Source organism: Patella vulgata, chromosome 3 (genome assembly GCF_932274485.2).
Source record: "Patella vulgata chromosome 3, xgPatVulg1.2, whole genome shotgun sequence".
NCBI lineage: Eukaryota > Metazoa > Mollusca > Gastropoda > Patellidae > Patella > Patella vulgata.
The window spans coordinates 79,186,200-79,203,831 of NC_065881.2; the positions used below are offsets into that span (position 1 = coordinate 79,186,200).

General features: G+C 36.4%; 1 long non-coding RNA gene across 1 annotated transcript in view; it reads left to right on the plus strand.

Moving 5' to 3' along the window:
* Nucleotides 1–15,620: 15,620 nt before the first annotated feature.
* The window catches only part of LOC126814418 (uncharacterized), a 111,526-nt gene continuing 109,514 nt past the window's right edge, over nt 15,621–17,632 (plus strand). The window contains exon 1 of the long non-coding RNA XR_007677594.2: nt 15,621–15,707. This is a non-coding gene — a long non-coding RNA (uncharacterized LOC126814418). The remainder of the gene's footprint in view (nt 15,708–17,632) is intronic.

Sequence of the window (17,632 nt, forward strand, 5' to 3'; positions counted from 1 at the left end):
ACGTCCATTTTCACTTTTGACGGTGTATCTCTTTGCGAGTGAAATGGAACCGTCAGATAAGCCGCCCATATGACCTGTTATTAACATACACTAGTTACCTCTAATAAAAACAGCAGTGCATTTCCGCAGTTTTGTATTATTTCTGAATATCCCCTACTTTTTTTTAAGAGTATATTTAACAGTATTTCGTAACTTCTAGATCACAAATTCACTTATGGTCTTAGGCTAAGGCACTGCCATCGTTAGTCTGATACATACTCATAAGCGATCCATCGAAAACTGACTTATTTTCCATTTCTATATTTTTCTAAATTATTCTATATAATATTAATGATCGTTGTATACGTGACCGAGATTGATTTTGTTACTACAAATATACGTTGTGTCAGTTTGTGTTGTACTTTTTAATGTTTATTGTTCAAGAACCTGGTTTAAAAAATATTAATTTTATGTAATCTTAAAATTGTAATAGAGTAATTTTACTAACATGAATCGGTCGTCGAAAAGTACCATCACGGATGTGTGCCCATGAATTCCTTTCAAACGTTTTACCCATGTATACTCATAGACGGAGAGATACAATTTCTGTTTGGCAATTACCGAGAACAAATTGCAAAAGAATTTCTTTCACTGGAATCTAGTAAAGGGATGTCTTAAGGACTCCCAACTCAAAATTGTCCGCTGAAACCCTGTAGCGTTTTTCATAATTAGCATAAATCCAAGATGGCCGCCAATTGGACTTTCTGTCCTCCATGTCTTGGAAACGACTCGTATTAGAGCATATAAATGTATATCATTAGATACAAAAGTGATACCAACGAATCGGAAAAAAGGTTATCACGACGCCAGCAGGTCATGGTGTGATGTCATGACGGCATTGTGACGTAATGACGTCACTCTGACGTTATTTTGACGTCAAAACACTTAGTCGGACAGCACTATATGGCTGAACCGGGAACTTGTATACAAAGTTTTTTATGATTGATTTTAGTAGCCTGTGGTGTACTCTTTAAGAATCTGCCGGTTGAACCTGGGTCATCCTTGAGCGTTTTGAGAAATTCAAGATGGCGCCCAAGATGGCCGTCATTTCAAATAATCCCTTATAACCCCCATATTATTTTGTCTAGTATGATAATTTTGGTATCTAACCGTATGTTTTGGGGCCAAGGAATACACTGAAATCATCCATTATGATAGTAAAATGCAAAATGCCAGACAATATGACCCTTTAACTTCATAGCGGCGGTTTAGACAATAATTATTTCACCAAACCAAACTATATATTTATAACCTGCGACAGCACAGGTGCAAAATACTATACGTTCTAGGTGCATCTACCAGTGGCGGCGCCGGGGGGGGGGGGCGGCAAATCTGGTCTGCCCTGTTTGCCCCCCCCCCCAATAATTTTAGAAAATAAAAAAAAGTATTTGTGATACGTTTCGGTAATTAATACCTTCTACAGTGATTAAATCCCACATACCCACTCAGTCATAGACTTGCATGTTATAGAGCCCGCCGAGTGATTTCTTACCAAGCCCATCCTGCTGTAAACATACTATAAACAACAACACATGAATCACTTAAGAACTGCTTTTCATGATCCTCAAAGTTTTTGAGTATATGTTCAACGTACGCGGCTAGAATATGCATTCACTTGATACACGCACTCCGCTCGTTTAACACCCCCCTCTCTGTTCGGATAAGCTGGTTATTTGGCGACGAACAGTATCTGGTCAGCTCTATTTGTATCGACGACCAGTATCTGAAATACTGCCAGGCTGCATTTCCCGCAGTCTATTACACAAAATATTGTAGCGAAAATATTCATTCACTTTGATTCACTCACTCCGTCTGTTTGACACTTTCCTCTCTGGTCGGATAAACTAGTGATCTGGCGACAGGCATTATCTGGTAAGCTCTATATATCTCGATGATCAGTGTCTGAAATACTGCCAGACTGCATTTCGGGCAGTTTACTTTTAAAATTTTCGGGGGCTTCGTTGAGGTTCGCAAGTCCGTTCATTGGACACTTTCCTCTCTGGGGTCGGATAGATTAGTGATCGGACAACAGGCGTATGGTATCAGACCAGCTCGATTTATCTCGATAATCTGTGCCAGAATACTGTCAGACAGCATTTCCGAGAGTCTATTTTTCAAAATTTTCTTGGAGAGGTCACCCATACCCCCCACAAGGACTCGCTACTTTGTCGATCCCTAGGGGACTTCGTTGAGGTTTGCAAGTCCGTTCGTTTGACACTTTGTTCTCTGGTCGGATAAACTAGTGATCAGGCGACGGACAGTATCTGGTAAGATCTATTTATCTCGACGATCGGTGCCTGACTGAATACACAGACAGCATTTCCGGCAGTCTCTTTTTCAAAATTTTCTGGGGAAGGTCACCCATACCCTCCGTAAGGAGTCCCTACTTTGGCGCTCGTGAGTGGGCTTCGTGGAGGTTCGCAAGTCCGTTCGTTTGAGACTTTATCTCAACGATCAGTGCCTGAAATACTGCCAGGCTGCATTTCTGGCAGCCTGTTTTTCAAAAGTTTCTGGGGGAGGCCCACTTACCCCTAGTTGAAGCTCGTGAACTTGCCCCCTTAACCTTAGATTTTGCCCCAGCTTTGTCCCAACCACCGGTGGCTGGCGCCGCGACTGGCAGCTAGAAGAGCAAACGTACTATTTTGGGCGTCACTCGTGCATCCGCATTTCATGAGCCACAGGAGCAATGTTCTCAATTTAGTCTCCTTACCCAGCAATACAGTTCTGGACCAAGTTCCGGTGGATTGCGATCTTTCATTGAACGCCACATAACAGCATGGTGGTGATATCTCTTTACTTTCCCTACGAATGCATCATTCGTTGGAGCAAGACTACATGGTTTAAATGTGGATGATGACGATATATTTTCAGTTTCGGATGCCTATACCCTCCAGCGTGTTTCAGGCGTCGATTTGCAAGAGCTCTGTCCATAACACGCTGACAAGAATCACGTCACAATGGAATCACCAATCAAAGAAAAAACAGTCGCTGACATTGGTCAAACTATGGAGAAACACATGTCAATTATCATTGAAATCCTGTCAGCCCATACACTTACTCGATATGACACGGTTACATGCTGCTACAGCTTTGGAAGTGGTTGAGAGCTTGATTGTATTTTCTCTCTCACTCGTCGGAGTAGTAGAATCGGTGTTTACACGGGCCACTGTATTTATGTCAGCTTGTTATGGACAGAGTTCTAGCAAATCAATGCCTGAAACACGCTGGTGGGTATGGACATCCAAAAGTCATCTTTCCCACTCAAACATGGTAGTCTTGCTCAATGAATGATGCATTTACAGGGAACGTAAGAGCTCGTCAACAAGCCATTGTGTGGTGTTCACTGGAAGATGGTAATCCGTCGGAACTTGATCCAGAACTCTATTGCTGGATGAAGGATACTAAATTGATAACATTACAACCGGCCAATTTGCTCCGGGGTCTGTCATGTGTTTCATCAGATGCGGATGCAAGAATGACACCTCATGCAGTAAGCTTGCTTGTAGATGCACAAGGGATGGCTTAGAATGTACAATATTTTGTGCTTGTACTGTCTTAGGTTGCAGCCAGAAATACAACCAAATAAACTGAAAATTGTCTAGTTTTGTGGGGTTATTTTCGTGTTTTGTGGGTAGACTTTGTTTAATTGTTAAAAAAACAGCTTGTGCCCCCCCCCCCCATTTTCAGGGCCGACCCATGTGACCATGGAGCCCCTAATAGGCATGTATGTGATGTTATCACATCACTCATGAGTCATATGAATGATTTCAGTATATTCCTTGACCCGAATAACATACGTTTAGACACCAAAATTATCTTCCTAGAATAAATACTATGGGAGTTATGGGGGATTATTTGAAATGGTGGCCGTCTTTTTGAATTTCTCAAAACGCTCAAGGGTGACCGAAGTTCACCCGGCAGATTCTGAAAGAGGACACCATAGGCTACTAAAATCAATCATAAAAAAACTTTGTAGACAACTTCCAGGTTCACTCGAAATATTGAGTTTGACGACCGGACTAACTGCTTTGATGCCGAATAAGCGAGTTTGACGTGAGTTCTGATGTCCTAGAGAACTCAGAATAAGCGGGCTGTGATCTAGTTTTTTTTGTGACACTGACTGACTGGTCTGGAATCCAATCTAATGAGTGAAATTCTGTCTGCACTGTACATGCACATGAGCATTAGGGGTGACCGAAATGTCCAACTCGTGAAGCTGAGCAGCCTGATTGATTACATTCGATCCCTTGTTGGTGAGCTTGACAACAACCCCACCAATATTTAGGTTGTTGCCGCAAATTATGCACGTATCCATGGCGAAATACGACTTTTTTCACAAAATTAGCAAACAAAGTTGCAAATGTCTGGGGAAAACCCAGACTGGATTGCAAGCCAATCACCAGAGTTTAACAACATCCTCACCATTATTTAGGTTATTGCCGCAAATAATGCACGTATCCATGGCGAAATACGAATCTTTTCACAAAATTAGCAAAAGAAAGTTTCAAATATCTGGGAAACCCCAGACTGGATTCCAAGCCAATCACCAGATTGGATTCCAGTCCAAACTATATCACAGCCCGCTTATTCTGAGTTCTCTAAGACATCAGAATTCACGTCAAACCCGCTTATTCGGTATCAAAGCAGTGTTTTGACGTCAAAATAACGGCAGTGTGACGTCACACCATAACATGCTGGCGTGGTGATAATTTTATTTTCCGATTCGTTGATATCACTTTTGTATCTAATAATAATACATTTATTGCTCTAAAACGAGCCGTTTCCAAGATATGGAGGCCGGAAAGTCCAATTGGCGGCCATCTTGGATTTATGCTAATCATGAAAAACGCTACAGGGTTTCAGTGGACAATTTTGAGTTGGGAGTCCTTTAGACATCCCTTTACTAGATTATAATGAAAGAAATTCTTTTGCAATTTGTTCGCGGTAGTTTTTTATTTCTCTCCGTCTATCACCACACAAACGTATTTGGTACAGTTAGACAGCTGATAGTTTGCTTGTTTGCGATTTAAATTCAATCGATCACCAGTGAGTGATACATTACAAAGTGGTGAACATCAAAATGAACGCGGTGTCTATTGGCCGGTTGAAAGAGAACAGTAAGACGTTAAACCCTATTCTATTCGGTATTAAAATAACAGTTTAGAGGCACCAACCGAGATATCGCGAAGAATGATTTAAATAATATTAGTGAAAAGGATTACATGGGAAAAAAAATACATATAATATGGATTTTTATATTATACCATTTCCAGAATTTTAATAATATACAAATTAATACATATGTACAACATTCCCAGTATATGATATTACGTCTATACTTAACTCTGAATTTAAAACCATCTAGCACTAAATTCTGACCACCTTTAGTATTAGCAATGTATCTAAAGTTAACCGAGCGTTGGCCATTTTGGAATGAACATTTGTGATTCAGAGGAGCTGTATATATCAACTGATAAGCTTTGATTAAATATCAATAGTTTATTTGTTTTTATTTCAAATTAATTATTACATCAAAACAGCTCACAATGTAAATTTATTAGTAAACCGATTTCACCAATTTGCCCAATCTACTGATAGTGGGAAGTGTTCACCAGTAACAATTAGAGTGAGAAGTTTACACCAGTGATACTAAATAATTAGAACAGACTTTCGTCCTACACCCACAGTCTAGTAACCTCCTAATCCTTTATCAAAACAATCAAATGTGGGGAAAGTGAGGTTAAACCGTTTGTTCATAATCGAAGAAATCCGTTTAAAATTTACGTTAGTTCAGACAGTAGGGCATTACATAAGCAACGGGAAAAAACGCAGATAAGCGAACATTTAATGCATTAGGTGAATAGAAGCTTAGACATTTCTTTAAATAGCATTTAAAACAGTCGCCGTCTCGTAATATCAGCACATAGCATTTTTTTTAGTTTCGTTGTGAATTTTCCGGTAGTTCTAATTTTACAGCAGAAAACAAAATACGCGAAAATTAAAGGAATCCCATTATTACTATATTTGGTGTTCAAAAACACCGGTTCTGATGGACATCCGACAATTAGAATTGCATTTGAGCGCAATCGCTATTTTTGGGCCGGAGTTGTAATCCTTTAATTTGCATAATTCTGTTAACCTGCTTTCTTTGACGAATCTTTTCAAACCTCATTATAATGTTTCTCAATAGTAGACTACAATTGGGGTTGAATTTGAACCCAATTGCCATTCTAATTCTACATTAAATTAAGTATAGGATATTAACCTACCCGAGCCCAAGCGTTCTCTACCATATCAATCCGAGGGAGAGTAGGTTTATATCCGACATATACAACGCCATTTCACCCTTAAATTTAATGGGCTCTTCCATTAAAAGGCAACAACGATTGGATAATTGCTCGATAGTTTCCGCCAAATAGCGAAAATTACCGAAGTAATCACGTGCAATTACGTGCATGTTTTTGTTTATACGGCGCCATTTTGGACTATTGAATTGAAAGCAAAAACAAAATGGATAGTAATCCGAAGTCAGACGAATAATCAATCCTTTTTAGCCAACATATTGACGATGGAATAGATGTGAATGCAAATATCGACGAGGATCTATCCAAAGCCTGCAGAAAATTTGGACCAAAAGGCATTCTTTTCCAAGAATTCTGACAGTGAACCATGATTGAAGGTTTTCGGTATGTTCAGAGAAGGATTTGACCGACTGTTTTAAGTGGACTGTACCCAAAAATACTTTACAAAGGAACTCTTGGGCGATAAATACTTTCAAGTCCTGTAGTGTGTGGAGAAATAATCGCAATGTGGACGAACAGAAAGTTCTGAAAGATGTCTTAGACATGGATAACCGATCTAAATACATGTATGTCGATAAGTACGCCGTCTATTTCGGTCCTGAATGTTAGAAACTGTACCATAACAAATTTTAATTGTCAAAAGAATAAAAATTTATTTCTGTGTTGTTTTTTTTTGTATTATTTCGATCATCTACGTCATCAGCGGTTGATATGAGCCGAATATATTGACCTGAGATGACGTCATTAGCGGTTGATATGAAATATCAACCTGTCATCAGCGGTTGATATGAACGAATATATCAACCTATGATGATGGCATGACAGGTTGTTATGAGATATAACTGCTATGCGACATCAAAGTAAAAACTACCGGCAGTTGTATATACAAAATTACTACCTCGGCTTAAAAAAGTAATGGTAACAATGACACGTTGACTATCCCGATGTTATGTTCCGTTCCAGTCCCTAACATTATATGTAACCATAGCTGTAGTGACTTATATCATAGCTGTATCCTATATGTTCGTGTAAATATGATGATTTTTGATACCTAACTGTAAGGTAGTTATGTTCCTTACATTCATCAGTAACATTTCACATTAACATATATTTATAAGATATCTGCTTTTACCCAAAGTTATTGCAATATATTTATGAAACCGTGACATCTTTTCATACAGAAAGTATGTTTAAATAGCTTAGATCTATTGCAACATTATACAATGGCGTCCTTATGTTGAGAATATGTTGAAATAGTTTATTCGATTGAGAAAAAGTTTGACTTTAACAAATTTTACCTATAAATGCATGTGCCCTTTTCGATTCATGATGTTCTTAAAAAATAATTAGCATATTACAAAAATAACGAACGATTTGCAACAAATGTTTCAATTAATCGATCGCAATATTTCCCGCAGTAACGGCGTGTCATGAGTACATGTACTTGTCCTTGCTGGCCGAAAGCTAATGCTCGGAAGAAATTCTTAAAACCAGTGTACGTCAGTATGGAATGTGCTAAAATGGGTGGAACTCAGGTGCGTTTTTAAAAGAGATTTCTTCAAAGTATACTTCGTGCTTTGATACAATTAATACACTATTGTTCACCTATACTGATTCCTAAATTGTTAGGACATTAAATGAGCTATTATCCAAAACACGGATTATAATTTAATATTCATTTAAATCAATATCGATGTTCTCATATAATATTGACAACTGAGTTCTAACTTGAACACGATTCGTTTATTCTGGGAGCGCGCCCCCTCCAGGCGCCAGAGATAGTATTAAGGGCTTCCGCTTACATCCAAATTTACTGTGCCTTTATATCTTTAATATCTGTATGATAGAGTGGGGGTTGGATGTCTGTCATTGAGTCGACTAGCGTGGTTTTGAATTCCCGGTTGTACGTGACAAGGAGTAGGGTCGCCTGTCCAACCTGGTGGGTTTTCTCCGGGTCCTCCCACTGCTGAAGACCCCCTACGCGCAAGCGAATTATTGAAATAAAATTAAACCATATGTTAGTCCCGAAATGACCTAGTTTGTGTCGAGTGGACGTTAAACCCCATTTCTCTCTCTCTCTCTGTATGATAGATCTTCACTTGATTCAGTTTACTTTCCTTATGTATTAATATGTATGTTTTTCCTCGAAAACCCAACTTCCTCAAACTAGTCATTGTTTGGCGTTAATTGGGCGTGTCTTTCTGGCTCTGAATTCATAGAAAATACAATTTGTGTGAATAAAACTTTTACAAGAAAGTTTTCATCTTGAAACGAGAGCCACAAGCATCTGTACACTTCTATGTTCCTTTGACAGTTAATCACATTTTAATTGAGTGTAATCACCGCAAATGACGTTGAGCGTCTTCAATTGAGCAGTATTTATACGGTAGAAGTTAATATGAACATGGTAAATCAGTGCCCCTTTTTTTCTAAAATCCTGCCTTATTTCTAATCAGATGAGTATTTATACATTTTGACTAATTGCATACATAGAGTATATATACATATTTTGAAAATTAAGAATTATCCAACTTTAATTTAAAATGCGAATAGTGGCTCTATTTGTGGACAGATGCTGTACGAATCAACCAGGGTAACGCATTTGAGCCAGTCAACACCCAATAAACACTCTACACACGACCTCGAAAAATTCTAGGAAATTCAATATATACGGAAACCTGTTCGTTCACGCATAGCAATCTTTACCCGCCATCAGATGTACGCATGAATCACCTGCTGAATCACGACTTGATTATATGTTTATTATAGTTCTCCCTTTGTTGCAACAGATGCAGTACGAATCAACCAGGGTTACGCATCTGAGCCAGTCAACACAAAGTAAACTCTAAACATACGGCCTCTGAAAATTCTAGAAAATTTAATATACACATGTTCGTTTACGCATAGCAATCTTTACCCGCCATCATATGTATGCATAAATCACCTGTTTAATCAAGACTTGAATAGATACCCCGGACATATAATATATGTTATTTATAATTCTCCTTTGGGTTTATTTGTTGCAACTAACATCATTTAGTTTTAATGACCGAATATATAATTCTTAGAAATGACAACTCGACCAGGTAATATATTTTCCCCTACATTAATTATTTAAAAAGTAGGCGTTTTCCGCGAAAGGCTAACATTCGGAAACTTTATTGATTGGTGGTGTAGCTTTCTGGTTATTGATACATTCGATTCGTAGAAAACCTATAGTTTCAATATGAATACAATTTCGTAAAAGGGCATAACTCCTCACGTGACGCAAATATGCGCACAACCCTCAAATGGTAAAGCAACTTTTTTCAAGTAACCTGCACATTTTTAAAATAATGTCACCTACATTCATTGTTAGCTATCAAACAAAAGTGTAGATCAGCAGTTGTTACTGTTTTTGTTGCTTGACCAACCATAATTCTCCCTTCCAAGCCACACCTCACAACTTGTACAGACTGACAATGATATTTACAACTTCACACAAGCAAGCAAAAAAATATAGTTAGGTCTATTCTAAGAAAATGAGAGGCTGGAGAAAACGTGGCCATGTAAAACTCCCGATAAAGTTGCTAGAGTCAACAACAGGTACCAAACCGATTATGACATTCCATCTACATCTACAGCTGACCCTGGAAATACTTCTGAGACGGATAATCTTCTTCCTTTTTATGATGACATTGGCTCTGGCAGCAGGAGAGAATAGAGGTCTAAACCTAAAAAAAAATGATGACAGTAAGTACATGAATATTATCAAGGGAAACAAAATCATCAAGCTTACTTGATACCAAATTTTGAAATAGCCACCGAGGAGAAATGGTGAGCAGACTGGAAATATTCTATTCGATGCACCAAATGTGGATTCGGTTCACCTGTTTACAAACTATATGTGGAGGTAGATACAGGCAGACAGGGACGGAAGGCTGCTGCTATTAACTTAACAATACAGTCTGGCTTGTTGGATATGCCTATTGGAAATACCAAGGCCAGGCTTATGTTGGCAGGCTTAGATATTCCGCCACCATCTCGGACCAGTATGCAGAAATTATCGAAGACCGTCAGTGAAAAAACAGTTGAGTTAAATGCCCGGAACATGAAGGAAAAATTTGATGAGGTTAATAATAATAATGTTTATATTTACTACAATGTCAACTGTACCTTCTCTGAAAATTTCAAGTAATAAACTAAGAAGTAGTAAATCCATAAAGTTGTGTTATTATGAATATTATATCTCTACTTCTCAATGTCATTCAAGGAACTTATCAAACATCTGTATGGTGATGAGACAAATAGGATTATTAATGTGTTTAATACTGTGCATAACAACCTGTGTAAGACAAATAACAATTTAACTTTTTTACTTAGATGTCGTGACAACAGGGTGTATTCCCACTAAGGCGCAGTTACAGAACGTGACCAAAATTAATCCTTCCTACGAAGGCGCAGATATCGACTTGTCGGCTTTCGTTTGAAGAGAGGCATGTTGCTATTAGGAACCAATTAACGGTGTTAAAGATTTTATGAATTTATGTTCACTCTGACCCAACAACACTCTGGAAGGATGGCATGCAAGAATCAAGAAGCTACTTGGAAAAGCCCATCCGAATGTTTTTGAAATGATCACATATTTACAACAAGAACAAAATATTATCCACCAAGGAAGAGATATAAATATGCTCAAATCCAAAGCCAGCTCCAGGAATTGAAAGGAAGACACGAGGAAGAGGAATTGACTGTAGTCGAGTATTTAGACAGGGTGTCTTATTTGGCGAAATTAAATTAATCTTGGTTATAGTTTAGTTATGTTTTCATTTCTTATGCCAAAAATTATGCTAAAATGTTGGTTAATTAGTTACATTAGGGATTATGAAAGTGTAAATTCTTATCATAACAATCTATAACACCATTGTTACGATTTTAATCCATTTCAATCCCTAGGAGCTGGATTCCCACGAAGTCGTCGAAAACGACCTCGTTTAATCCGTTACGGTCAATAACTGCGCCTTCGTGGGAATAAACCGACAACAGCATTATTCCCTATGGGTTGTATCACTTCTCTTATTCAGTATTTAAGAGAGATAGTGAAGTCATATTCAAAGGGAAATGGTTGTTTTTATAAGTCTTAATTAATGTTATGTTTTGATTGTTAAATTGTTTTTACTCATGGATGTACTATAAATATAAGGTTGTTATTCATTATTGATCATTGCTTGATAAAGATACCTGTAAGTTACTACAAAAATACAATTTCCCAGATTTCATTATAAGATGGATTACCATAATCTATACATACAAACATTGTCAGTAGGGTACAGGTAAGTGGCTCATTTACAAGGAAGATTAATATAACAAGAGGTATAAAGCAAGGGTGTTGTTTATCAATATTAATATATTGCCTTGCTATAAATCCTGTTGCGGTACAAATAAACTAGATCAATCACATAAAAGAAATCCATAACCCAAACACGTCCGAAGATAATACTATCCTCAATTATAACAAGCAGTACATCATACACTTACCTTATAGAAGACATAGAATCATTTGGGTCTGCTTCTGGATCAGAACTAAATCCATCAAAACCTGAAATAATAAAAATAAATAACATTACTATACATAGAAAAGATATTCCACAAATAAATATAAAAACACAAATAAAACTCCTGGGAATATGGTTTGGTCACAACAATATTGCAAAAAACTGGCTACCCATACTGGCAAAACTAAGAAAATTAGTATAGATAAATGGATAAAACTAAGAATAAAAGATAAATATATAGTATTAAATACTTACATATTCAGTAAACTATGGTACACATGTCGAATTATCACACCACCAAAAACACATTATAAAATCTATAAATAAAGAAATATTTAGATATATCTACCAAAACACACCAGAAACTATAAAAAGAATGACACTACACCAACCATTCAATATGGGTGGTCTAAACGTGCCTAACATAGAAAATAAAATAAGGGCAATGGCACTCCAAAGAATTATAATCATGAAAAATAACATAAACCCATTATAATCTCTTTGCGTATTGGTTTGGGTATACTCTTAAAGGAATACTGCCTTGGTTAGCATCCAACAAACTATCACATACAGTAAGTACACCACAAATTTATAAAAGCATAAAAACTACTTACCTTCACTATCGTGATAAAATAAATCTTACTGGCACACCAAAATTAAAACATATCTACAATGAAATAAACAAATTAGACTTTACTAAACCAAGTATTATGTACAAATATCCAACAATAGACTTCTTTAAAATATGGAAACAACTTGCTGGTATGCCCTATACCCTTCTCGACTATGACCTCGTAATTCTCATAACACACCAGGCACAGCCTACCAAACAAAAATTATACGTGAGAAATCTATATAGTAACAATAGATGCAGCCCATGCATGAAACATGAGGAAACATTTACACATATCTTCCTACAATGTGAGGCAATAAAAGTCTATATACAAAATGTCCAAACCTACCTAAAAAAGTTCTCCATAAATAATAATTTTGAATTTAACAAATATTCCATGATATAGCATCACCAATTTTAATTTGTTGAATACTGTATTATCTGAAAATAGTATAGGTAAATAAATGTACAATAAAACCAAAGTATATCATAAACAACAAAATAAACAATTTCTAAAAGACCTAAATGCGACTACTGCTATGTATAATCCAACAACAAACATAGATTACCTCCTATTGTAACACTGACCCACTGACCACGATCGAAGTCAAGTCATAGTCTAGACTACAATAATAATAAATGGGACATAAGGCATCCCAAATGAAAGAATCTATTAGCCGTATTTCATCTTATGAACAAAACAATATACTAACCAATGCAATTTGAATAATAGAGAACGTACGCAATAAAGAAATTAATATATAGATAACATAATAAGAAATACCGTTATCTGTTCAACAGAGAACTTATAAAAAATGAAGAAAAAAAAAGAGAGAGAAAAAATTAAAAAAGAGGATTGGAACGTTGCATGTAATAAACTAAGAAGTGGTAAATCCATAAAATTGTGTTAATATGAATACTTATTTGTACCATAACTAAAATAATGTATTTAGTTTTTGCCTGTGTCATATATTATTTGAAATGGTACATGTATTATACACCCATACATGTATTATATACCCAATTAATATAAGCCTACTTGGATTGTTTTTGCATCCTATTCTGTATGCCTTTACATTGTATACTATTCTCGAAATAAATACTGTTTAAACCAATTAAATCGCCGATTCCTTGGCTCAAGGTGAGGTAATTTGACTAAAGTTTTCCAAAAATTCGCTTTTCATTATCTATTATTTAACTATTACAGCGAAAATTGCTAGCTCTGTATATAATCTTCCATAATGGTGTAAAACCAAAGATGGATTATTATTATTATTACTTGGATTCAGTGTACTTTCGTTATATATTAAAATGTATGCTTTCTCCGCGAAAGGCTAACCTTCGGAAACTTGTTGGCAAGTGGGCGTAGCTTTCTGATAACCGCCTATTTGATTCTTAGAAAACCTACTTTCAATATGAATACAATTCCATAAAAGGACATAACTCCTCATGTGACTCCAATATGCGCCTAACCCTCGAATGGTATTTAAAGCAACTGTTTTCAAGTAACCTGCACATTTTAATCTTTGACTCGAAGGGAGACGTTAGTCGTCATAATAAGCCGTCTTTACAGGATGTTTCTTCAGATTTTATTACTTACGGCTATTGGAGGTAAGTGTATACCAACACTTCGAAATGTAACCCCTCTCGGTTCCAACTCTTTCAACTTGTTGGGCTTATTCTACTGCTGAAAGATAGGGCTTTCCCGAAATAGATTTTAATTTACTTCAATCTAGTTGTTTAGCTACTCCTTAACGTGAACAGTATCACATGCTTTGTATTTCTCTTCAACTTGTTGGGCTTAGTCAACTGCTGAAAAAAAGAGTTTTCTCGAAATAGTTTTTATTTCAATCTAGTTGTTTAGCTACTCCTTAACGTGAATAGTATCACATGCTTAATTGTATGAATAGCAATACGGATGACGGCGCGTATTAAAGTCACACATTTTGGTCTTGTCAGCGTAACCTTGTCATCACTGTTCGGGTCATAATTTATTTTAGAAACATTTTTCTTTTCCAAGTTTGATGATTTTGCATGAAGTGGTCAAAACCGTATTGAAATAAGAAGTGATATGTCCATTCATTCGTATAGGTTTTACCTCTACTGTTTGTGTCTTTTCTTTGTAATACCATGCCGAGGTCGGTTAATATGTCAGATGGCAATATATTGTCAATTATCACCGAGAGTGACAAGTGAAATGAGGTTTAACGTACTGCTATGACTGGGCTAATGAATACGGATATACGCCAAAGAGTACGCAATGAGAAAAGTTTGCCCGGATAGCAGCGCTTGTCCCGCTCTTATATCGGATTACAACTACCAATGGACCTCGGTTTTTCATCCTATTGTATAGTCACAAATCGCTACAGCAAGATAGACGTATAAAAGGCGTCATCAGGTTTAGTCCCTATCATACATACATGTATAGTATTGCGAAAGGCAACGGGCGAAGTGTTGGAAATAGAACACTTTAAACCTTATTATTCACACAAAACCGGTTTACAAACACCTGAATACGAACTTGAACACAAGTACATGTATTCGCCATGTTTGTAATTTTCCAAAACAAAATGAACTACTTTTCCAAAAAAGCTTCATTACAATTAATACGTATAGGTCTTAGTAATAAATCTATTTACGAAGTAATGTATTTGGATTGTATTTGCATCCTATTTGATGCCTTTACATTGTATACTATTCTCGAAATAAATACTGTTTAAACCAATTATATCGCCGATTCCTTGGCTCAAGGTGAGGTAATTTGACTAAAGTTTTCCAAAACTTCGCTTTTCATTATCTATTATTTAACTATTACAGCGAAAATTGCTAGCTCTGTATATAATCTTCCATAATGGTGTAAAACCAAAGATGGATTATTATTATTATTATTACTTGGATTCAGTGTACTTTCGTTATATATTAAAATGTATGCTTTCTCCGCGAAAGGCTAACCTTCGAAACTTGTTGGCAAGTGGGCGTAGCTTTCTGATAACCGCCTATTTGATTCTTAGAAAACCTAGTTTCAATATGAATACAATTCCATAAAAGGACATAACTCCTCATGTGACTCCAATATGCGCCTAACCCTCGAATGGTAAAGCAACTGTTTTCAAGTAACCTGCACATTTTAATCTTTGACTCGAAGGGAGACGTTAGTCGTCATAATAAGCCGTCTTTACAGGATGTTTCTTCAGATTTTATTACTTACGGCTATTGGAGGTAAGTGTATACCAACACTTCGAAATGTAACCCCTCTCGGTTCCTGTCGATATTTGCGCATTACGGCCCGTAACTTCCTGGATTGTGACTCCTGATTGTACGAAAAAATCGCAATTCTAGCTTGTGTATCCTCTAAAGGTCACAATTTTAATCCGATTTTAAAAAGCGTTAAAACATATCACCTTTTACACCCTGATGATGAATGAGTTCGAATTTTGTAAAAATTAGACTGAAACTGCCCGATAAAATCGCAGCTTCTTGAACGCAAATAGTGCAAAAGTATGTAATACGAAGTTTGTATATATCAAATTAATAACTCAAATCAATACAGTGATATACAAATATTACATGATATAAAGAATATTTAGAATATTAAAAAAATTATAAAAACTACGGTGGCTGATTTAGGACATAGTGCAAAAGTATGTAATACGAAGGATGTATATATCAAATTATAAAATAAAATCAATACAGTGATATACAAATATTATATGATATTAAAGAATATTTAGAATATTTAAAAAATATTTATAAAAACTATGGTAGCTGATTTAGGACATGCAAAAAAAAAAAATACTATCTCGAGCGCTCGAGATACTAAGTCAGTCTCTCCTAGCAAAACTCTGTAATCTCGATACCGTTCTTGATTCGTATAATAACTTGCGATATACTCCCCACGTGGAAGGGGGTAGATATAATGGGAAATATTTAGTGGTGATGAGGATGGGATGGAGTGGCCGAGTATCCGTTCCTTCACAGCAGCTTAGGGTCGGCTGTATATCATTAAATAATGCACAAAATTATACAGCTTAAAACTGCGGTTGAGACGTGTTCGATTTTCCATTAGCAGAGAGGATGTCAAAATACTATTAAACATTTTGGATCAACAGGGTGTAAAGTTTCGTAGACGAGGGTGACTAATCCTCCAAAGATATTTTGCTCGAGGTCCTAATTTTATCTGGCATTTTGATTCCTACAACAAACCACACACACTCACACCAGGGACCGAATGCAGAACCACAATCCCGAGGTAGCTGACCAGCTGTACCATGAAGCACGACAACCCCTCCAACACCTCAGGTTACTCACACCACTAACTTGGACGGGGTATATATAATGGGAAATATTTAGTGTTGGCGTTGAGTATGGGATGCAGTGTGTGTGTGTGTGTGAGGGGGAGGGATGTATCCGCTCCGTAATTGCAGCTTTGGATGGCCTGTAAAAAAGATCAAACGAATTTCTTTTTTCTGCAAGTTTATCTTTAAATAATGCACAAACTTATACAGCTTAAAACATCGGTCGAGACGTGTTCGATTGTATTATCTCTAGCGCTCCACTTAGTATCTTAAATCAGTCAACATAGTTAACTAATCTCGCCTTCTTGGAAATTGAGTTTTATGAAGAAACAAAGCTCATTTCTAATTTCGAGGAATAATGTGAAGAAAAAAAGCTCATGTTGATACTGGAATTTGATACATAAAACACATTACAATGATATATAAATTGTAATTTATACTTTGATAAATTCTTTATTACACAATATTCACCGAAGCCGCAAAAGTAAAATAGATATAATTTTTATGAAAACCGGTTAATTTACCAGCACATTTTTTATCCTCTATGGTTTACGTAAAAATAAAATACATTAATAATTGTTATCCCATTGCGGTCGGTAAAGTGGGCTTTTGTAGCGATTTTTTAAAACAAAACATACAGCCTAACCCGTATAACATTCTCCGTAACTAATGTATTCGTGGATTTGAACAGTTCTCCCTTACATGAAACTATTACCACTTGGACGTGATTGTTGGCAAATGGTCCGTTCATATCATACGGATATATTCAAACGCTTTTGCAAATTCTGCTGTCACTTTGGCCCCGAGGCGTAGAATAAATGACAGGCTTTATATTGTAATGCTTCCTAG